Source organism: Nicotiana attenuata, unplaced genomic scaffold (genome assembly GCF_001879085.1).
Source record: "Nicotiana attenuata strain UT unplaced genomic scaffold, NIATTr2, whole genome shotgun sequence".
Classification (NCBI taxonomy): Eukaryota; Viridiplantae; Streptophyta; class Magnoliopsida; order Solanales; family Solanaceae; genus Nicotiana; species Nicotiana attenuata.
In genome coordinates, this window is record NW_017670441.1 from 59879 (window position 1) to 83263 (window position 23385).

Here is a 23385-nt window from a genome sequence, read left to right on the forward strand (position 1 = left end):
GAAATATGATCTCTCAAAATCTTTATTCCAATTTTATTGACTAATAGTCCACGCCTTTGGACGTGATATCCCCGAATGAAGAACCAGAAGTGTAAGAAGTAAGAACGGAGCCTCGAATCAAGAAATGAAAAAAGTTCCTCTCCAGTTAATTTTTTCAATTTAAAATGTCTTAATAATATAGGCTCAGTTAGAGTGGAACAAATTTAAATAACATATACAACAGACCTTAACAAGATTGAAATTGAGGTGCAATTGATTCATTGATTCCTTTTTTTAGACGGCCTCTACCATTAGTTCTTTTTTTTTTTTTTTTTTGTGCAAAGGATAACTAGTTATATTATATTAAAGTGGAGTAGTACAAGAAGTAGGGGAGACCCTACGCATTGTCCTAAGGGGGCGACCTCAAGATGGGTCGTGACAAGAAGGGGGTCTTCCAAAAGATGGTGGTTGTGCAAAAACAATGATGCCTGCCGAACTATCCATTTGGCTACCAAACTTTGGCTGACTTAATTTTGTTCCCTGCAGGTGTAAAGCATATCTGGATCATCCAAGTGCACGAGCAGAAACCTTGAATCATTTATGAGATTAGTATACAAAGGATGTGACGTCTGTACAAATAGTTATAATTCCCTGGACGTCTAAATTCACTTCGAGAGGTTTGTATCTATGAGTAAAAGCCAACTGTAAACCATGATATAACGTAAGTAGTTCAGATTCCACGCTCCCATGAGTTAGATATTGTCCTGCAAAGCCCAAAAGCCAATGAGTCACGTATTACGCCCACCAACTCCGTCCTTTCTTGTAGTCAACCTAGTGGAACCATCGGTGTTTTATTTAAAAGGTGTGGAGTGAGGGGGTTGCCATTTGATATGGAGAGCCATGTGAGGACGGTGGGCGGGAAGTAACGTAGTAGTATTCTACAGCCATATTGAGGATAGGGGATGAGGAGGGAGGAGTGGAATGTGCGCAGAAAACTTTTCCATTTCTAGCTAGCCAAATATGCCAGAAACAAAAAGATACGAGGATGGAATTGGGAATATTGAGTGTGGGTTGGGAATGTTAGTGTCAAAGATAAATTGTTTTAGCCACTGAATTGTAGGGACCCCCTGAGCGATGAGTTTAGTGATTTCCATTAGTTTTTTGTTAAGGTCAAGGTTTTCTTCTTCTCCTCCATCTTATTTTCCAGTACATTCCTCTTTCCAAAAGGTAAGCTACTATTCTGCCACTAAATTGCATCAAATTGAGATTCTACCATTTATATAAGAACACGTATATTCGAGCTACTAGGCAACGGAGAAGCCATACTGTGCTGCTCTAGAAAAACAATAGTTTGAGCAAATTATTTTACCAAATTAGTTTTAGAAAATTGTATTTGAAAGTGAATCATTTTAACATCCAGATTAACATCAGCAAAGATGTTCCTAGACTCGAGCACCATATATAGGTCTCAAATTAACATCTAGCTCCAAAATGTTTCAGATCACACGTGTACAGCCTAATTCAAATATTTCTAATCTAAAACTATTTCCAGAAAGACTGACAAAAAAGAATGTAAATAAACCAAGTAAAAGATGAGGCTTCGATTTTTCGCCTATTTGATCGCAGGAAAGAAGAGAGTTTACACTGCCATGGCTGCAATTATCAGTTGCCTTTTATGAGAAAGACATTCCAGCGGGACAAAAGATCATTCACAAATAGAGTTTGCTGTACAATACATTCCGTATTTCAGCATATGGTTGACCTCATGATCATCACCCAGTGGATGCTGCAGCAATTGCAAAATATTTAGCACAAAATTTGTCAACAGACATATCGTCCATATTAATCAACACTATTGGGTGAGAAAAAGAAAGATCATGGTGCAATTGATAGCAAATAGCATTCAAGAACAAAGCAATAGCTCTGAACTTCAGTAGCCAAGAATCAGAATTGCATCTTTGAGGCCTCACGCAAGTAGTGAAGCTGAGGCAATGCAACATATGGCGTGCAACCCCCTTTTGGATGTCCAACATAAGCTGGTTTTTCCTTCTTGTATTTGTGGATGCCTATAAACTGCCATTCCATCTATAACTAAATTAGTAGGCATTCAAGAGTACTGATTAACGATATCGATAGCTGCATAAATTTACTCTGTAACATGTTTTGCGATAGCAGTTCAATTATAGAAGACGATACAAAAATTTAAGCACAACATAGACATATTAATCATAAAGTAGTACTGCCATATTATTCAGTTTGAAGATATTCCAAGATGCAGTTCAAAGTTTGCCAAAATTGACCTTAAATAAACACAACCAAATTGGAGAAGGTAAAATTTATTACCTTTTCATGCGGGCAGATCCAATTTCCATCAACCCAATCAAGACTGAATTTTAAGTCCGAAGGAGAAAACTCAAGCTCCTTATCAAGATCGTTGAAAGCCACTCGAACTGGCAATATAACAAATGCTTGTACTCAACCCAGAAACCCTATTTCTCTTTAGGATTTAGAGTTGGAAGCCAAAGCTGTTGACTTCAGTGGTTCCATAATGAAGGTAATCAAAATCTATTTCCAGAAAGACTAGTAAAAGTGTACATAAACTACGTTAAGAATGAGGCTCAGATTTTCGCCTATTTAATCAAAAAAAGAAAAGGAAAAAAGAGCAGAGTTAACACTGCCATGACTGCACAATCTACGGTTGCCTTATAAAAAAGACCTTCCGATTGGACTCACCAAGCCAGGCCATGAATCAACTCTAATCTTCTTCACTTTTCATTTTCATTGTATATAATCTTCACTGCCTCTGAAACTTCAAGTATTCAAGATTGAAACAAAGGCATGAAAATTTGAATATTGTGTAGATAACTGCAGCAACAACTAGCTTCAATAGTACCCCTGGTTATAAGACAGTATATGAATCCTCAATATTCACTTCCTTTCTCTCTGGACTCGTTTCATATCTTCTGAAATGAGGATTCTTCCTGATATGCAGAAGAACGAACACGAACATTCAAAGAATGAAAGAAAAAGGCTCAGCCAATCTGGTTTTAAAGCTGGAGAATATCATCACAGCCTCATTCACAATCTTTAGGGTTTAGGTTTCGTGTTTTTCTGGACAAATTTAGGGGGCAACATATAAATTTTCTCTTGAAGGGCTGTTAAACTTTCTCTTTATAACTAAAAGTATAGGAAAATTCATTGGCTAAATTGAACTTCAGAGAAAGAGAGTACCCACCCTTAACAAATCTCAACCTTCCTCCGAGTTCCATAAAAATCCTCGTTCTTTGAACACAAAAAAGATATTTGGGAGGCTCAGATTTGCCTTTTCTCAGACATAAGCTAAACCCCGCCGTGGCTGCAAGCTTAAGAAGCCTTTGCAAGACACAGAAACAAAAAAATAGCTTCAATATCCACAAGACCACCAAAGAGATGCCACCCCAAGATATAGCAAAGCTCAGGTCAACCATCTGATGAGTAAAGAATGAAAATCTTCACTGCCTAAGTGAACTTATTTTGCTAAAGAGTGGTTTGAAATTGGGAAATTTTGAGTGGATCATTGGGTGCTACGAATGACAGAGAGGGGCAACCACTCACAAAACTCCCCGCAACTCTCTCAATCCAGCAGCCTCGGACTTAAACTAATGAAACTTTTGCCATTTTTGTTTCACCTTTTGCTTCATCTATTTGCTGAAACAGTTTCCTCCATGTCAAATAGAGATATAGGGGACAACTGAGGCTCAGATCTTATTCATGTTCAGGCAAAGAAAGTCCAGCCACGCCATGGCTGCAATACCCCCAGGTTGCATGTAAGAAAATACATGCATCTGGGTCATATCAGGAAGAATCCTCATTTCAAGATGCCCAATTACTGGCTCAGAAGGATAGATTTAAAGATCATCACTGCCTCAAGAAGGGACCATTTTGGACATATCCTCATGATATGTATAAATGTATGTATGCCTGCATGCATGTATATAGGTATGTAGTATAAAGACAATATACATGAGCATCATGTACATAAGTGGCTCAGATTTCAATTGAATCAGGTATTGGGTTTAATCAGAAACTGCCATTGCTGCAACTTTCCCACTTTACCCCGCCAAGATATGGCTGTTATCATCTCAACGCCTAACCCAAATTGCTCAAAAAAGAAAAAGGCATTACAATCACAGCATAAGTCCTTACATTGATCTCTTGCTGTTTGGTTCATTTTTTTTTTGATAAGGTGAAGATTTTATTAAAAACAGTATCAAGCTGATACTGTAAAAATACAAGGATACTGCTGGCTTAAAAACATTAAAATCCTAAGCGGTCTAGCATGTCCAGCATATCATGAAAATTCATAACATTTCCATCTTTCCAATAGTACAAATAATGTAAACAACTGTATTTCACATATTGCAGTTGCTCCTTCTTGCCTTCAAAACACCTATTATTTCTTTCTTTCCATATCGTCCAAGCTATGCTAAGAGGAATATCTCTCCAAAACTTCTTTAAGGATGCTTCTGGACATGCAGGTTCCCAACACTCTAATATATTCCTGAATTTCTTAGGACTTGCCCAAAGGATGCCAAAGTTAGCCGTGAACATGGACCACACCTGCCAAGTAAATTCACAATGCAAAAAAAGATGGTCCACGGATTCACAAGCTTTCTCACACAAGTAACACCTGCTGCACATTATACAACCCCTTCTCATCAAATTTTCTTGAGTCAGACATGCTTCATGTGCTACTAGCCAACCAAAACATGCTACTTTTGTTGGGACTGTAGTCTTCCAAACCATCTTCCAAGGCCACTTTTGTGCTTGCACCGGCTAGGTAGCATTTAGTATTTTGTAGAGTGAACTAACAGTAAAAAAACCTTTTTTACTAGCTTTCCAGAGTAGGCTGTCTTCTTTTTCTGGCGATAACACCACTGATTGCATCTTCTGAATAAATATATCAACCTCATGCATTTCTTTGTCGAAGAGATTCCTTCTGAACTGGAAGTCCCAACCTGTATCAGTAAATATATCAGCTAAGAGGATTTTTGGATTATTGGCCAATCTGTACAGGTTGGGAAATTGAATTTTCAGCAGACCAGAACCATCCCAATTATCTTCCCAAAGTCTGATTTTTTTCCCGTTGCCCACCCTCAAGCCAACATACATGTTAAATTTCTCCCATAGGTTACAAATCTGTCTCCAAACAGCTACCCCATATGGAGTTTTTACTGTTTTAGGTGCAAAGAAGCCCTCTTTTCCATATATCACCTCCACCACTGCTTTCCAGGGAGCTTTTTTCCCATCGTTTAACCTCCATAGCCATTTGCATAGCAAGCTTTGATTGTGAGCTCTAAGATTTCTAACTCCCAGACCCCTTCTTTCTTATGTTTTGTCACAATGCTCCACTTTACTAAATGATATTTTCTCCTTTCTGTATCACCTTCCCACAAAAATTTCTTCCTAATTTTATCAATTTTCTTTTCCAAACTAGCTGGTATAGGAATCAGAGACATTAGATAGGTTGGTATTCCATCAAGAACACTGTTTACTAATGTCAATCTGCCCCCAAGTGATAAGTATTGCTGCTTCCAAGGAGCCAACTTTTTTTCACACTTGTCAATTACACCATTCCACACTGATTTGTCCTTGAATTTCGCACCTAAAGGCAACCCCAAATAGGTAGTAGGAAACTTTTCAACCTTGCAACCCATGATATCAGCTAACATATTAATATCACTGTCAGCATTCAAAGAAAACATTGAACTCTTGGCCAGGTTTATTTTTAATCCCGTCACAGCTTCAAATGCCAACAGAACCACCCTCAAGTGCATCACTTGATTTCTATCAGCCTCACACATCAACAAGGTATCATCAGCATAAAGACTATGAGAAATTTCTATACTATTTCCTGAATGACCCTCCATTTTAAAGCCTTTTATCCATCCACTTCTCACAGCAGTTTTAATCATCTGACTCAACACCTCCATTACTAGAAGAAACAAGTAGGGAGACAGAGGGTCTCCTTGCCTTAAACCTCTTCGAGAACTAAAATAACCTACCGGACTACCATTGATTAGTATTGAGAACTTTGTAGTGGAGACACAAAAGTTTATCCATTGAATCCACTTACCCCCAAAATTCATCTTTTCTAGCAACTTCAGCAGACAAGGCCAATTGACATGATCATAGGCCTTTTCTAAGTACAATTTGAACACCATACCAGGCAATTTTCTTTTCCGGTAGTAGTTTATACATTCATTTGCCAACAGTGATGCATCTGCAATTTGTCTACCTTTCAAAAAGGCATTCTGATTCTCAGAGACCAACTTGTCAATCACCAACTTCATTCTCTCAGTAAGGACTTTAGCTATCAACTTGTATATACTCCCAAGCAAACTAATAGGTCTGAATTCCTTGATGTTGGCAGCCCCTTTCTCTTTGGCATCAAGNCTACTCTAGTTACCTCTATTTCATCAAAAGGTCTCTCCAACCACTCTTTCTCTTGGTCACTGATGCTAGCAAGTTCTGAACAATTCCATGAAGGTCTCCAGTCTCTCTTTTTCTGAAAAAAGATCTTTATAGAACTCAAGTATGTGGTTTCTAATCAAATTTTTGTCATCTGTGAAGTCCCCATCTATTTCTAGCTTATCAATCCAATTATATCTCCTATTTGAATTTGCTATTTTGTGAAAAAATTTTGTGTTCTTATCCCCTTGCTTAATCCATAAAAATCTGGATTTTTGCCTCCAATGTATCTCTTCTACCTTAGCTATGTGATGCAACTCATTTATTAATGCATTTTTAGCAGGTTCTTCTTCCTCTGTATTACTATCATGATTATCATTTTGCTGCTCCATCTCCAATTGATGCAAGATCTGGTCTTTTCTTGTTCCCAGGTGCCCAAAAGTTTCTTTGTTCCACTTCTTTAAATCTTCTTTTAACTTTCTAAGCTTTTTTGCTAGAACCACATCCGGTCTTCCTTGAAATTCATACGAATTCCACCATTTCTCCACTGTGCTTATAAAATTAACATGTTCAAACCACATATTTTCGAACTTGAAATACCCTTTACTTCTCTCCCATTCCCCACACTCCAATAGTATTGGACAATGGTCTGATTCCACCCTAGGTAGCACGCTTTGTTTAATAGCTTTGAAGGAATTATCCCATTGACTTGAAATTAAAAATCTATCTATTCTTGAGGCTGAATGTTCATTATTGCCTTTGAACCACGTGTACTGCCCACCATGTAAAGGAAGATCAATTAACTCCATATCATCAATGAACCTTGAGAAATCTCTCATAGCCCTAGTATTTTTTGCCCTTCCAGTTCTTTCTTCCTCAAACCTTGTGATATTAAAATCGCCTCCAACTACCCAAGGCCAATCTTCTAACCCTGCAACTGCCCCAAGTTCTTTCCATAGTTCTTTCCTCCTCTTTCTATCACAAGGCCCATATACCCCAGAGAAAGAAAATTTAAAATCAGAATTTTTATCTTCCAAAAAAACACTTGCTGAATACTCCCCCACCAATTTCTCATTACAACTCCATCTCCTTTTATCCCACATAAGTAAGATTCCACCACTATTTCCTCTTGCTTTAAGCTCTAACCAGTCTGTCCATCTACCTCCCCCAGCCTGCCTCGTTAAAGAACAATTGCACTGCTTTAGTTTTGTCTCGCTCAAACAAACAATATCAGTGTTCCACTTTTTTATCAGTGACTTCACTAGCCTCCTTCTTTCTGCCTCGTTCAACCCTCTGACATTCCAGCATAAGATTTTAATCTTCATCTTCTATTTGTAATGGCCTTCCTTCCTCGATCTCTGCTTTCTGGCTTATCCCCATAATTAACCCCAAAATTCTTCAAACCCTCTATTTCCCGTTGATTCCTCTTATGTGAAGATGGGCTTTTGTTTTGTGGCTTAGGTCTTGCTAATCTACTCCTTCCAATTCTCATGAGAAGGTTCAGCAAATCATTCTCCTGATCATCCGCCTTGACAACCAATTGACGACATAACTTTAGCATGTTCGATTTCACCCAGCGAGAAGCATCAGTGAAGTTTAGTCTCTCCTGGATATTGCATGGGCCATTTTCGTACCAAGGAAGCATTAATATCTGAGAAGGAGAATCAACTGCATGTATACTTTCCACTTCATTATATGGAATTTCACCATCATCAAAAAAATTAATTACAGGACCAGAAGACTCTTGAACAATCATCTCCAAGTTTGGCTCTATTGGATGTTCTTTTGTTGTTGTACTCCCCTCTATGTTTTCTGTCATCTCTTCAATCTCTTCAAAAAATTCTTGACAACTGCTGCACTCTGCTGGTACAATTGCAAATTGATTAGGGCTCAGAAGAGAGAAGCGGTTCCTCAAGAACGGGGGATCAGGAAGACATATATTCACTTTATAAGAGCAACTGGGTCGGGTCTCCTGTTCTTTCTGATTAATAATCAGTCCTGTCTGAACACTTGGACTTAATACACTCAATGGGCTTGTATTAATAGGGCCCATAGATAATTCAGATGCACCACCTATTTTAACTGGACCCTCCTTTTGTCCAACATCTCCTATTTTATCACCATTTCCAGGATTGGGCTTCTTAATGGGCCTGTAAATCTGAGCAACTTTTTTGGGCCTCTGTATTTTATCAATATATGAGCCTTTTCCTTTAAAATCCTTTTTCATATTATGACTTAGAGCAACATGTTCACTATCAGACTTCTTCATATTTATTCTAGGGTTTGCTCTACGAGGATCTCCATTTATTCTTTGGTCCCTTTGCAAGTTTCCAACATCTCGCTTATTATGCCAGCTGTCACGCTTGCCACGCGTGCCTGCTATTAATGAAAATTCTCCATTGGGAACCTGCGGCTTCTTCTGCTGCCATAATTGCGCTGCCTGTTCATATTCCCAGTCTCGCCGGCAATCTCCAACAATTTTCCGATCAATTTTTTCAACCCAAGCATTAGATTCCACCAATACTGGGACAATGAACACTAAATCATCCACTACTAATTCTATATTTGCTGGTACTCTGACATCTGAATATCGAACACAGATTCTGGCCCATCTCATGTGCTTTCTTTCTCTGGTATCTTCATCCATTTCAATGAATCCACCCAGCTTCTCCCCTATCGTTCGAAAGATATTATCTGACCATAGATGGGTTGGGAAGCCCAGAAGTTTAATCCAGATGTAATTGGGGCACCAATTTTTCCAATGACACAGACTCACCGGCGACCACCATTCCAAATGTAGTTTGCAGTGATTAAGAGACCAGCCACCCATTTTAATTCTTCCTTTCTTGAAGGAAATTCAAATAAAAAGAGGACTCCATTTAACTCTTTAACTTTAACCCCTGCCGGAATCTTCCATGATTTTTCAGCCCACCTTAAGACCTCACTCTTACTGGGAATGGTCGAGTTTACACTTCCAAAATACCCAACCAGGCATCTTTGCAGATACTCCACCCTAGACTTCAAGGAACTTTTGTCAATGACGATCACATTCTGTTCTTTTCTGACACCTTCTACTACTTTAACTTCATCCTTGGGCCAGCTTTTGATTTCAGCAATCTCTGCATAGCTTTCATTCTTTTGCGGCACCTGATTGCAATTTTTGTTTTGGCTTACTTCTTTCTCCAAAAACTTTATCATCTTCTCAGCAACATCAGCCCATCCTGCATCAACGTCAATTTCTGGAATGATTATGGTTGACTTCTTCTTTCCTTTTTGTGACACTATTCTGATATATCTTCCATACACATTAAAATTTTGAAAGATACAGTACAAATACAACTGATCCTCAATCTTCCACTTTCTAACAATATTTCATTTCCCAATTGAAGCAAGTTTAAGGTATTTGCAAACCTCCAGAAGATTGATCCTATCAACAGTTAATCTGTTAACAAAATTCCTCCTTCTCTCAATAATCTCGTACCAATTGTCTCCATTTCCCCTAATTTCAAAAGATTTACCTCCCACAAAAAAGAAAGCATTCCTTGCCATGAAGACTCAATCAGCTTTATAACAATCACCTTTCTCGTCGCCGTATAGCTAGGCTTAAGTTACTCAGTGATTGCAATAAGATCGAAAGAAGGGAAAGAAACTAATGGCAAGAGAAGAAGTAGAAAAGAAAGAAAGAATAATTGAAGTAAGGAGACCAGAAATAGCTTTAGAATCTCGCCGGAAAAGTTAATCGGATTGGAGAAGAGGAGAGAGAAATATAGTTAGCACATCTCCCAAGAGAGACCACACTAGGACACCTTATTAATTGATTGATTATCTTAGTCCATAGAGAGCTTGTAGTTGTACAATACCAATTTCAACTATTTCCTTTTCTTCAATTTAATCTTTATCCTTTCTATATATGAGAAGAAAAAAGATGGCAGAGAGAGAGAGGAGGTGACTAAATGACTGGCATCAAAAGCCAGTGGAGAAGATGAGGTAGCAGATAGGGGAAAAGAGTGAAAGAACCCTGTTTGGTTCATAAAACAGCCCAATGGCTGCAAGAATAGGAGAAAAGACACTTAACAGGTGCTTTGGTGTCTTCTTTCAGTCTAAGGGTTTTGGACTAAAACTGTTCAACCTTTTCAAACATAAAGGACCATTTCTGTTAAGGCGTATATATCAAGAACCAAAATAGTCAGATCCCAATACATTAAGGACAACTCAGATTTTTTTTCTCAATATAACAAGGCTCAGATTTCAATTTATCAGGCATTGAGTTAATCAGAAACCGCCATGATTGCAGCCTGCAACCTCTCTAGGCTACCCCCCCCCCACCCCACCCCATGATATGGCTCTTACCATCTCAATGCCCAAACCAAATTGCTCGAAGCAACATTATAATCACAGCCTTAAACTCTCCCTGTTCTTAAATTGATTTCTTATTGTTTGGTTGATAAGAACAAAGTTAACAGAAGAAAATGCAGCAGCAGCAACAACAACAACAACATGCCTCATTCTATGAGACGATATTAAGAAGAAAATGACATGGGTTTCCACCAAAGAGGTCCTGAATTTGCGTCTCGGAACGTCCAGAGGGACTAGTTGGAAATTGAGGCTCAGATCAGCAAAAAGAATGGGGCAAACAGAAGACGACAACGTCATGGCTGCAAAAGAACCGGTTGCACATGAAAGAAAAGACTTAATCACAAACCATCTAGGTTTGTCGTGCCAAGATACAGGTTGTATTATCAATATGCGCCGAATATCAGACCAGACGATCAATATTATCACTGCCTCTTTCCAAAAACGGGAACTTTTAAATAAGAGCCTGTTTGGAGAACTTCAAAAAATTTCTTAAAACAAGTGGAAATTTCAGATCTGTGGATGTTTTGGACCAAAAACATTTGGTCTAAGCTAGCTCAGAAATATCAGAACATTGAATAGTATTACTGTTATCAGCGTCACATTTGCAGAGGGTTGTTTGGTTTGGTTGATGGAGAATTCATAGGAAGAATTCCCTTTTCTCCCTGTTGGCCTCATTCTTCATATTGGGCTGAGCCTCATTAAGGGCTGTTGGTTAAAACTTCGGCTATTCTTCAAATAGGAGTCCTAAAAACGGTTATATGTGCACTTCGCCGACATACATACTCTAAAAGGGCTGTTGGTTAGAGCAAAGGAGAAATCATTGGCATATTGGAGATGGTCAACCACCTTTAAACAAATCCTCATTTTTCTCCGTTGCCTCATTTTTTGAGCTAAAATGAAATGGGTTCCCATTTGGTTCAAATCCTGCAAATTCCACAATGACTCATCGGTAGTTCAGGCTCAGATATGTGTAAAATGGGGTAAAGAGAAGATGAAAACGCCATGGCTGCAAAACCAGTTGCCTGATCCGGGTTTGCCTGCCAAGATACAAGTCTGTTTTTCTCCATGCCCCAAATTTTAGCCCAGATTAGCAAATATCAAAACTGCCTCTCTGGAGAGACGGAAACTTTTCCATAGAAATTTGGATAGTTTCAAAGGCACATAAATTGGAACAGAGGGAGTACTACTACTTCTGCTATCAACATTGCATCAAAGGCACAGATATTTGCCTTCTTTTATGGGAAAATTTCACAAATATACCAACAAAAACTACAATAATAAACCCAGTGTAATCCCAGAAGTGGAGTTTGGGGAGGGTAGTGTGTACACAGACCTTACCCCTACCTCGTGGAGCTAGAGAGGCTGTTTCCGATAGACCCTCGGCTCAAAGCAACAGAGTAACAGCAACAAAAACAACAAGGGTATATACAAAAGATCTATCTGTTACACGCATACCACATTTTTCAAAGCACCAAACATCCCGAGTTCGATTTCCAGAAATTTGAGGCTCAGATACTGCATTTTGCTCGGACAAAGTGAAGGCAACTACGCCATGGCTGCAAAATCACCAGTTGCATGCACAACAAGGGATTTGCCAGGCCAAGATACGGATTGTCCACAATGTCCAATTTGTTTAGCCCAGAAAGTGAAAGAATATTATCATCACTGCCTCTTTTGTAAAATTATTCCAAAGGAGGAAAAAGAAACACACATACACGGAGGTCCATGGCTTAAGCTGTACACTGAAAAAGCATATGATGTTTCTCTGCATTTCATGAACAAGGGCTGTTGGTTTAGTAGCTACAGAAAATGATTGGCACAACAGAGAAGGGCAACCACCCTTAACAGAAAATCCCTTCACTCTGTTAGCCTCATTTCTCTTTGCGGCCCAACCTTTTTTTTAGAAAATTCTCAGCTCTCACCTGACGAACTTTCTTCTTCTCAGAGTTGTACATTAGTAACCAAATACTGATGTTTTCCATCATACCAAAGACGCCCTTTTAAAATAACAATACAATACACTGGGTAACAACCATCCGAACAAGCTATAAGAGTAATGGAGGCTCAGATCTGTTGATAGGACAAGAGAATGAAGACATCGCCATGACTGCAAATACCGGTTGCATGACACAAAGATCACTTGCCATCCGGGTTGCCCCGCCAAGATACGGGTCCCTTTACTTCTCTTGACCAATTGATTAGCTCTTGAAAGAAGAAAAGACAGTATCATCACAGCCCCAGAATCCTCTCTCTTTTGCTTAAAAAGCTATGTAATGTCACAAATATACCAACTGGGAAAAAAAAGGAAGAGGGTTGTTGGTTTGGTTGGTGGGGAAATCATAGGCCAGCCAGAGAGGGCAACCACCCTCGAAGAAATCCATTTTCTCTCTATTGGCCTCATTCTTCCTTCTGGGCCAATTCTCAGCTGTGCAAAAGACTCCCCGAAAGAAGCAATAATCATAGCCCACTTCAGGTGATCTGCGAGGGAGATTTGCACATATAGGATCATTATTTAAAACCCTTCTCTCAAAAGGGACGTCCGGTGAAATTTTCAGGATCTATGAAGATCAGCATCAGTCGTGGATTCCAAATACAAATCCATAAAAGTGGATATTTGTGTAAATCAGCAGAAGCAGAGAAAAGAAGAGCAAAGCCCTTTTTAGAGAAGTACATACTCAAGGGGTGTTGTTGGAATGGTTTATCATATTCCTTTTCTTGTTCTTTTTTTCTCAAAGGGCTGTTGGTTTTATGAATGGAGAAATCACGGGACATAGCAGAGAGGGGCAACCACCCTTTTAAGAAATCCCCTCTCTGATTCCTCCTCCTTCCTTTTTGAGCTAAAATATACGAGGGCTTCGCCAAATCAAATACACCCAAAGTAAGATATGGGAGACAATTGAGGCCCAGATTTGCTTAAAATGGGGCAAAGAGAAGGTGACTACGCTATGGCTGCAAAAGAACCGGTTGCATGTGACAGAGAAGCCTCAATCACAAACCATCCGGGTTTGCCCTGCCAAGAAATAGTTCGAATTGTTATTATGCCCCGAATATCATCCCAGATTAGCAATATCACCACTGCCTCTTTTGAGAAATGGTAACCTTTCCATAGAGCCCGTTTGGCCAATATTTGACAAACAAAAGCTAGGATCCGAGGATGTTTGGTAAAGCTCAGAGAAATCAGAATTTATGATTCAGAAACTAGTAGTAGTAGTAGTAGTAGTACTTATAAAGAGGGTTGTTGGTTTAGTAGATTGAGAAAATCATAGGCCAAGTAGAGGGGGCAACCACCCGGCAAGAATTCCCTTCTCTCTGTTGGCTTCATTCCTCATACTGGGATCCATTTTTGTGAGTTAAAACACTCTGATTTTGTAAAAGAGAATTTATAGAGCTCAGATTTTACTGTGTATGAACATGCAAAGAGAAAGCAATACATGCCATGGCTGCAGACACCGGGTTGCATATAATGCTATACCAGGTCGCCCCGCCAAGATACTGGTGGGATTTTCTCAAAGCAATAAACTAGATAGCCCAGAAAGAAGCAATCATCATCACAGCCCATTTTCAGGTGATCCGCGAAGATTAATCAACATCAGTTGTGGCATTAGCACCATTGAAAGTGGCTAGCTCGTGCCATTTCCTTTTCTTTCTTTTTTTTTAACCAAAAATTGGTTGTAATATTATTACCCAAAAAAGTGTCTCGATCGTACACAAGTAAATACTAAGTAATTAATTTTGGAGAGATCAAGCTTTCTTATGAACGAATCCATTCTGAACGGTACACATCGAGGCCATAATTCAGAAGATCCTGTGGATGTCCTCAATACAGAACCAAAATGTTTCAAAAGTTCGCAACAGAGTAGCACTTCAACATCCAAAATCTATATTTCTGTATGGCAGAAAAGACAGACCTTCTATATTAAACAAATTATTCCAAGATTTCGACACCATAATCTTTCATTACCCATAACTTAAAAGTGTCCTTCCTCTGATGGTTATAAGTAGAATAACCACACAACATTCTTCCCAAAATTGAAACGCCACTTTGTTTAAAATCAAGCACAAATGCACAATCCCTCTTATCTCTCTGTACACCTCATTTGAAATACTAAATGAAACCACAGAATTATTCAGTGACAAAGCAAGACAATGAAATGCTCCATGTACAAATGCCAAAGAGTCCATATAAGACAACACATGGTAAATGCCAGTAGGATGTTCATCAATTTTTCTCCAGGAACCACTTTTCAGCACGAGAATTTCACTGTGTGCTGTGCGATTGATCTTATAGTCATCACTAGTTGAGTCATATCGCAATCCACAAGTACAAAATTACTCCGATGAAAATTTTGGATGGGGAACTACTATTGATTCTCTTGTGGAGGGGTTCCCATAGCAAAAGTATGAGGTGTTTATAGGACAATTATGAACCCCAATAAGAGACAAGCCATTACAACATCAACAGATTCTGAAACTCGATGGTTTACCATTTGAAGGCCAATCAAGTTTTTGTACATCCTCAACAAGTCGAACCGGCGATAAAGAAGAACAATAGAAGGAAAGCTCATCGATAGAAAGATAAAATTGGCTAACAAGAATTTTTTGGGAATTTTGGCTATTCTTGGCATCTTAAAGTACGGCTCAGTGATTAGTGTCCTCCAAACATTTGAGAAAATCCCTTTTCTCTCTGTTTACCTCATTCCTCATAGCTCAACCTCCATTTTTGTGAAGTAAAACACACTAAACTATCAGAGAGAATTTACAGGGCTCAGATTTTGCTGTATATGAACATGCAGAGAGAAAGCGACACACACCATGGCTGCAGACACCGGTTTGCATATGATGCCATACCAAATCACCCCGCCAAGATACGGGTCGGATTTTCTCAAAGCAACAAACTAGATAGCCCAGAAAGAAGCAATCATCATCACAGCCCATTTTCAGGTGATCTGTGAAGATCAATGTAGAAATGACACCAGGTATAAAGTTCTAGGGCTGCTGTTATCATAGATAGCAGTGGTAGCAGCAGAAGCAGAGAAAGAACGAGCGTAGCAGTTTTTTGACAGAGGTAAATACTGAAGGGGTGTTGTTGAGGTTTATCATTTTCCTTTTCTTGTTTTTCTTTTTCCCAAAGGTTTGTTTCACGGATGGAGAAAACATAGCAGAGAGGGGACCACCCTACAGAAAATCCCATCTCTCTCTGGCGTCTCATTCTTCTTTTTTGGTAACTACGAGGATTCTGCTACACAATCTATAAAATTCAACAAACATATATATAAAAACCATGTAAAAATATTATAAAAATCATCACATATTTTAAAAAAAATTGAGACAGTATTGTTTCAATTTTTTTGAGAATGGAGAACCAAAGAAACAATAAACAGTCAAACCTACACATCTTGTGTGGAAGACTCGTACAATGCTATTAACTTGAGCGCTAGTTGGTCTTGGTTTTTCTACTTTTGCCCAATGTATTAAGGATACCTCGGTCTTTTAGGGCTGAAGGAATTGAGAAAGTAGGTTTACCATAAACTTTCACCTATCTGTATACTAATTTGAAATATATCAATCAAAATATCCAACAATAATTCAATAACTAACCCCTGCACTACTTTCTAACCCAAACGACCCCTTACTTCATTATTATGTAGAACTAAAAGTCAATTTATAATTCACTAATTTGGACAAAAAGAAAAAAAAAAAAAAGACAAGCCAAAGTAATTCAGAATTCTTCAAGAAAATCAAACAACCCCCCCCCCACCCCCACCACCACACACACACACAAATATACATGTATGCATGTACAAAAGATAGCAGACAAATACTTAAAGGACTAATGAAGCAGATTTTGGAGTCCAGATCCAAACAGTGAACGGTGTTTTGTGTGTTTTAACTAGTTTTAATCTACTCGACTTCCGGTTTAATAGAAAAGTTCCCGGAAAAGCCAGGGCCATGCATCACCAAAGAAGATAAAAACTACCAGCTTCTAACGAGGGAGTGGTTGGGAAAAGAGAACGAAAATGAAAGAGAAAGTTCAAAAGTCTTTATGCAACCGAGGGACTCCAAAAATAGCCTTTATACTCATGAGTTTGCATTAAGTCTTTCCAAACGAGTCACTCATAGTGGAAAATGCTGTTATTCTTAGTTGGTGTCATAGTGCATCTCAAATTATCAGAATCTTAGAAAGGTCAGCTCCATGACCACTTTATATTTGGCTCTTCAATAACAATATGAGACAATAGTTCTGTGCTGAATCTAAATCTAAGTTTTGACTAGGCATGAAAGGTCACCACAAACAGAATCTTAGTTCCTAAATGATCATTGAACTGCTTGATATTATCTTTATGGAGTTGGAATTCGACTTTACACAGGTTAAGCCAGCAGCTGCATAAGTTTCGTTCTTAAATTGGTGAACAATCTCATCTAAGAGTTCAAGAGAAATTAAGGAGCATACATACACTTGATTTAAAAAAAGATAAATTAAGGAGCATTAGCTTAAACTTGAATTGAGCATATTTACTTAAAGAAATATGATTACCTCGATAAGATATTCCCTTCATTCACGACTTTGCGGAGACCTCTGTTTTTGGTAAAGAGTTGCCCCAGCCTGGTAAAGCAGGGCCCCTAGAAACTACTGTTTAACTGGGATAAAAATTACCAAAAGAAAATGAAATTAGAAACGAAAAACACTGAGCAAGTTGCAATTTAGCACTGCACAAAAACAAATCCTGGTCAATTTGAGAAACCATAACTCCCTCCAATCTTTAACTAACCAGTAACCACTCAGGATAAAGAAGCACCTGAATTCAAAATAATAGACCAAAGACCACGAAAATATTTTCTAGTCTAGAATTATCTCCAGAAAGACTTGTCAAAAAAGAAAATATAAATAAACCAAGTGGAGGATAAGACTCACATTTTAGCCTATTTAATCAAAGGAAATAGCAAAGTTAACATTGCCATGGCTGCAACCATCAGTTGCCTTATAAGAAAGACCTTCCGACTGGTCTTGCCACACCAGGCCAGGAACCAACTCTAATATTTTTCACTTTTCATTTTCATTATACATAATCTTCACTGCCTCAAAAACATGGGATTTTCAAGATGGAAATAAGGCATGAAAGTTTGAAAAATTGTGTAGATAAAATCAGCAACTAGCTTCAATATCAAACTGGTTAAAGACAGTTATGAATTCGTAATATTCACTTCCATTCCCTTTGGACTTGTTTCACATCGGTACCTAATAATTTCACTCTTCCAAACTGTGCAGAGAAACACATAACAGTTTTTATTTGAAACTGGGATTGTTCCTGATATTTTGCAAAAGCAGCGTCGAACATGAATATGAAAGGAACACGGCAACAACCTCTCAATCCCAGACAAGCTGGGTCAACTATATGAATCCTCACTGAACATGTCATTCCGTTCATAAATCATGTAACTCCACGTAGACGGCATCTCAGACCAATATTATACAACATGAGCATAAAAAGAACAAAAGAAACAGACCACCCATTGTAGAACAAACATAGCACAGAAAAGAGGCTCAGATTCGATCTACCAGACGAAAAAAAAACTAATCCACCATGACTGCAAAAAGCATACGCCTTTGTGAGAGAGCACGTGAGAACCCACCTCACAGATACTGCTGCCTTTGCCTAACCAAGATATGAATCAGCTATAAACTCCAACTTTCAAGCTTCCTGGAATATCACCATAGCCTCATTCACAAAGTTCAGGGTTTAGGATTTGGGTTTTTCCGAACAAGTGTAGGGAGCAAAATATGTATTTTCCCTTATTATTACCATAACCATGGCTATCGTCGTCACCATAATCGCCATTCTGCTGATGAAAGGGCTGGTGATCTCTCTTCATTACAAAAGTATAAGATAATTCATTGGATATACTGAACTTCAGAGGAAGAGAGTAACCACCCCTAGAAAATCTCAACCTTTCTCCGAGTTCCATAAAAAGCCTCATTCGTTGAACACAATCAGACATTTGGGAGGGGCTCAGATTCGCCTTTTCTCAGTCATAAGCTAAACCCCGCCATGGCTGCAAGCTTAAGAAGCCTTTGTGAGACACGGAAACCAAAATAGCTCCTATATCTCACAAGACCCCAAAAGCTGCCACGCCAAGAAATAGCAAAGCTCAACCATCTGATGAGTAAAGAATGAAAATCTTCACTGCCTTATTTGAACTTCTTCACTAAAGAGTGTTCTGAAATTAGGAAACTTTCAGTGATCTGCTAAGAATAACAAAGAGGGGCAACCACTCAAAGAACTCCCCACAACTCTCTGAATCCAGCAGCCTCAGACTTAAACTAATGAGATTTTTGCCATTCTTATTTCCCCCTCTGCTTCATCTTATAACGCTCTAATTTTTTTTTTAATAACTGAGGCTCAGAGCTGTATTTACGCTCAAACTGAGAAAGTCCGGCCACGCCATGGCTGCAAATACCCTCAGTTGCATGTTACAATTTATCACATGCATCTGGGACATTGCCCTGCCAAGATACAGTTCAGGTACTGTCTATGCTCAATTACTAAATCAGGAGGATAGATTGAAAGATCATCACTGCCTCATAAAGGATCAATTTGGACATTTTCTCATGATATGTATGGATAAAAGCACTATCTTTATGATCAGAGCCTCATTTTTTTCTATTTATATGTCAATCTATCAACTACATTCACTGAGCAAGCAAAGTGCTTTTTGGATTGAAATCATGTATTGATACCTGAGAAGAAAAAGTACACAGGTGCAAAATTAGCCCTCAACTATTAAGTGGAGCGCAAAAGTAGACCATTTCATGTAGTACAGGTGTAAATATGGACCTCTTTCACATACAAAAAGGGCTGTTGGTTAGAGCTAAAAGTAAAAAAGAAATCATAGGCATGATGGAGATGGTCAAACACCCTCAAAAAATCCCCTTTTTTCTCCAATTGCCTCGTTTTTTGAACTGCGTCTGAAATGGGTGTTCAAGAAAAAACGGAAGAACCCAATTGGGCCTTTAGGGCTCATATTTTGCTGTAATTCTATGAACATGCAAAGAGAAAGGGACCACACTGTGGCTGTGGCTGCAGACACTGGTTTGCAAATGATTGCCATACACAGGTTGCCCTGCCAAGATACGGGTCAGATCTTTCTCAACATATGTAAAAGTAGATAACCCAGGAAGAAGCAAACGATCATCATAGTCCATTTCAGTAATCCTATTTGTGCAAATCAGTTGTCACCTTCGCAAATATAAGGGGTCATAAAATCGGCTATTTGTGCAATCAGCTGTTGTAGCAGAAGAAGCAGAAACATTTTACGTTTCTTTTCTTTTTTCCCAAAGGGTTGTTGCTTTATTGAATGAAGAAATCAGGGACACGGCAGAGAGGGGGCAACCACCCTTTACTGAAAATCCCATTTCTCTCTTTGATGCCTCATTCTTCCTACTGAGGGTTGAGGCTCAGATCTGTGTAAAATGGGGCAAAGAGAAGACAACAACGCCATGGCTGCAAAATGAATCAGTTGCATGATCCCGGTATGCCCTGCCAAGATACGAGTCGGTTTTCTCCATGCCTCCAATTTCAGCTCAGGATAACAATAATATCACTGCCTCTTTGGAAAGATAGAAACTTTTCAATAGCAATTTGGACATTTTCAGTTCACATAAATTGGAACGCAAGGCGTACTTAGTACTGCTATCATAAAAGAAGGGCTAATCCGACATGGCTGCAAAAAGCAGATGCCTTCGTGAGAAGCACATAAGAACCTACCTCACAAATTCCCTGCCTTTGCCTAGCCAAGATACGAATCAGCTCAAAAATCTGATTTTCAAGCTTCCGGGAGAATATCATCATAGCCTCATCACAAAGTTCAGGGTTAAGGATTCAGGTTCTCCGGGACAAGCTTAGGGGGCAGAATATGTATTTTCCTTATTGCAATAACCATGCCTATCTACCTTCACCAGGTAGGGGTAAGGTCTGCGTATACACTCCTCCCAAGACACCACACGAGGGATTAACTGGGTTTGTTGTTGTTTGTTGTTTGCTTGCCATAACCATGGTTATCGTCGTCGTCGTCATCATCATCAAGAGCATAATTGGCATTAGCTGATGATAGGGCTGTTAATCTTTATCTTTGTAACAATAGTACTGGAAAATTCATCGGCTATACTGAACTTCAGAGGAAGAGACTAACCACCCTTAGAAAATCTCAACCTTTCTCGACTTCCATAAAAAGCCTCCTTCTTTGAAAACATACAGATACTTGGGCAGCTAAGATTAGCCTCTTCTCAAGCATAAGCTAAACTCTGCCATGGCTGCAAGCTTAATGGGAAGCCTTTGTGAGACACGGAAATCAAATAGCTCCCATATCTCAAGACCAACCAAAAGCGCCACGCCAAGATATAGCAAAGCTCAACCATCTGATGAGTAAAGAGTGAAAATCTTCACTGGCTCGTCGAACTTATTTTGCTAAAGGGTGGTCCGAAATTGGGAGATATTGAGTGATCATTGGCTGCTAGGAATGACAGAGAGGGACAACCACTCAAACAACTCCCCACAACTCTCTGAACCCAGCAGCCTCAGACTTGAACCATTGAGATTTTTGCCATTTTCATTTGACCTTCTGGTTCATGTTATAGTTCTCTAATTCTTTTGAACCTCCCAAAAATATGGATCTCATTGTAAAATAACTGGCCAAACCGAACCATTGATACCCCTAGTTTCCGGACAATATACATGCGCATCATGTTAAGAAGGACAAGTGGTCTAGTGGAAGAATAGTACCCTGCCACAGTACAGACGCAGCTTCGATATTTTCTAATAAAAAACATATAGAGATGCGCATCATGTACCCTACAATCTCTCCAGGTTACCCCGCCATGGCTGCAACCTCTCGGGGTTACCATGCCATGATGTTTCAATCGAGGCATCTTTGTGAGTATATCAGAAAACCATACTTAGGACAAGGGAAGACCCCCTCCTTAGCATTACCATCACAGCCTTAACTTCTCCCTTGTTACATTGATCCCTTGCTGTTTGGTTCGTAAAACAGCCCAACAGCAGCAATAACAGCAAACAGCACAAACAGAAGCAATTCCAGCAGCAGCAGCAACAACATGGCTATACAAAAAAGATCCAATTTTTAAATGCATATACCACAATTCTCTCTCATACCTCATTTTTTGAGCGATGCTAAGAAGAAAATGACATGGGTTTCACCAAACAAGAGGTCCTGTGTTCGAATCTTGGAAAGTCCCTCTCTTATCTATGCTTTGCCTAAAACGCAGGAGCAAAGTAGTCACAGATAGAGAGACAAAAAGAGACATACAATACACACACATGCAAATATTGCTGTTGATTGAGCAAATTAGAAATCGTAGGCATGGCAGAAATTGTCAAGTACCTAGAAGAATCCCATTTTTCTTCGATTGCCTCATTCTTTGAGCTAAAAGAATTAGGGCTCAGATTTTGCTCTATATAAAATAGCACGGGGCTCAGATTTTGCTCAGTATAAAATAGCACGGGCTAGCCAATTTTCGGACTGGTAATTGAAAAATAGCCAAAATGGCTAAATTTCGATTATTGGCTATTTTTCGATTACCACTATAAAATCTGGCTATTTTTTAATTTCTCCCGTATGAACATGCAAAGAGAAAGCAGACACATGCCATGGCTGCAGACACCGGTTTGCAAATTATTACCGCACACGGTTTGCCCTGCCAAGATACGGGTCGGATTTTCTCAAAGTAGAACATTTTGCTAGTTGAGGGGCAAATTTGGAACTTTTTCCCATACAAAAAGGGTTGTTGGTTAGAGCTGATAGTAACTAGCAATCATAGGCATGCTGGAGATGTTCCTCATTTTTTTAGCTAAACCCCCCCTCCCCCCCCCCATTTTTCTTCAATTAGCTCGCTTTTAAGCTAAAAATCTCATTTTGCCTCCAATTACCTCATTTTTTGAGCTAAAAATCCCATTTTTCTCCAATTGCCTCAATTTTTTAGCCAAAAAGTGCATTTTTTTCTTCAATTGCCTAATTTTTTGAGCTAAAAATCATTTTTCTTTTTCTCCAAGTGCCTCAACTTTTGAGCTAAAAAATTGATGGGAAACTGCATCTGCAAAAAAAAAAAAAAAAAAACTAAAGAACCCAAAATGGGTATCTAGGGCTCAGATTTTGCTGTATATCCCATGAACATGCAAAGAGAAAGCAGACACACGCCATGGCTGCAAGACACCGGTTTGCAAATTATTGCCATACACGGGTCGCCCCGCCAAGATACGGGTCGGTTTTTTTCTCAACGCATGTAAAATAGATATAGCCCAGAAAGAAAGAAGCAAATCATCATCACAGCCAATTTCAGTATCCTATTTGTGCAAATCAGTTGTCACCTTGTAAATACAAAGGGACATAAAAGCGGGTACTTGTGCAAAATCAGCAGAAGCAGAAAAAGGAAGAGCATAATAGCTCCTTTTTTCTAGAGATTCAAGAGGTTTTGGCTGATATATAGAGTCAAGAACCAAATTGACGGAGAAAACTTTTCTGTTGACGAGAATGGCTATTTGTGCTATTTTCCTTTTCTTGTTTTTTTTTTCAAAGGGTTGTTGGTTT

General features: G+C 39.0%; 1 long non-coding RNA gene across 4 annotated transcripts; it reads right to left on the minus strand.

Moving 5' to 3' along the window:
• Nucleotides 1-1313: 1313 nt before the first annotated feature.
• LOC109239464 lies at nucleotides 1314-22238 on the minus strand. 4 transcript variants are annotated; one of them, XR_002069899.1, is made up of 5 exons: nucleotides 22183-22238; nucleotides 18418-22055; nucleotides 17321-17424; nucleotides 2323-2960; nucleotides 1314-2052 (listed from the first exon to the last, which is right to left on the minus strand). It is a non-coding gene; the product is annotated as an uncharacterized LOC109239464 (long non-coding RNA). The 4 variants fall into 4 exon arrangements; XR_002069901.1 differs by having other exon boundaries at nucleotides 2323-2511; nucleotides 18418-22231; XR_002069898.1 differs by having other exon boundaries at nucleotides 18418-22231.
• Nucleotides 22239-23385: the final 1147 nt, after the last annotated feature.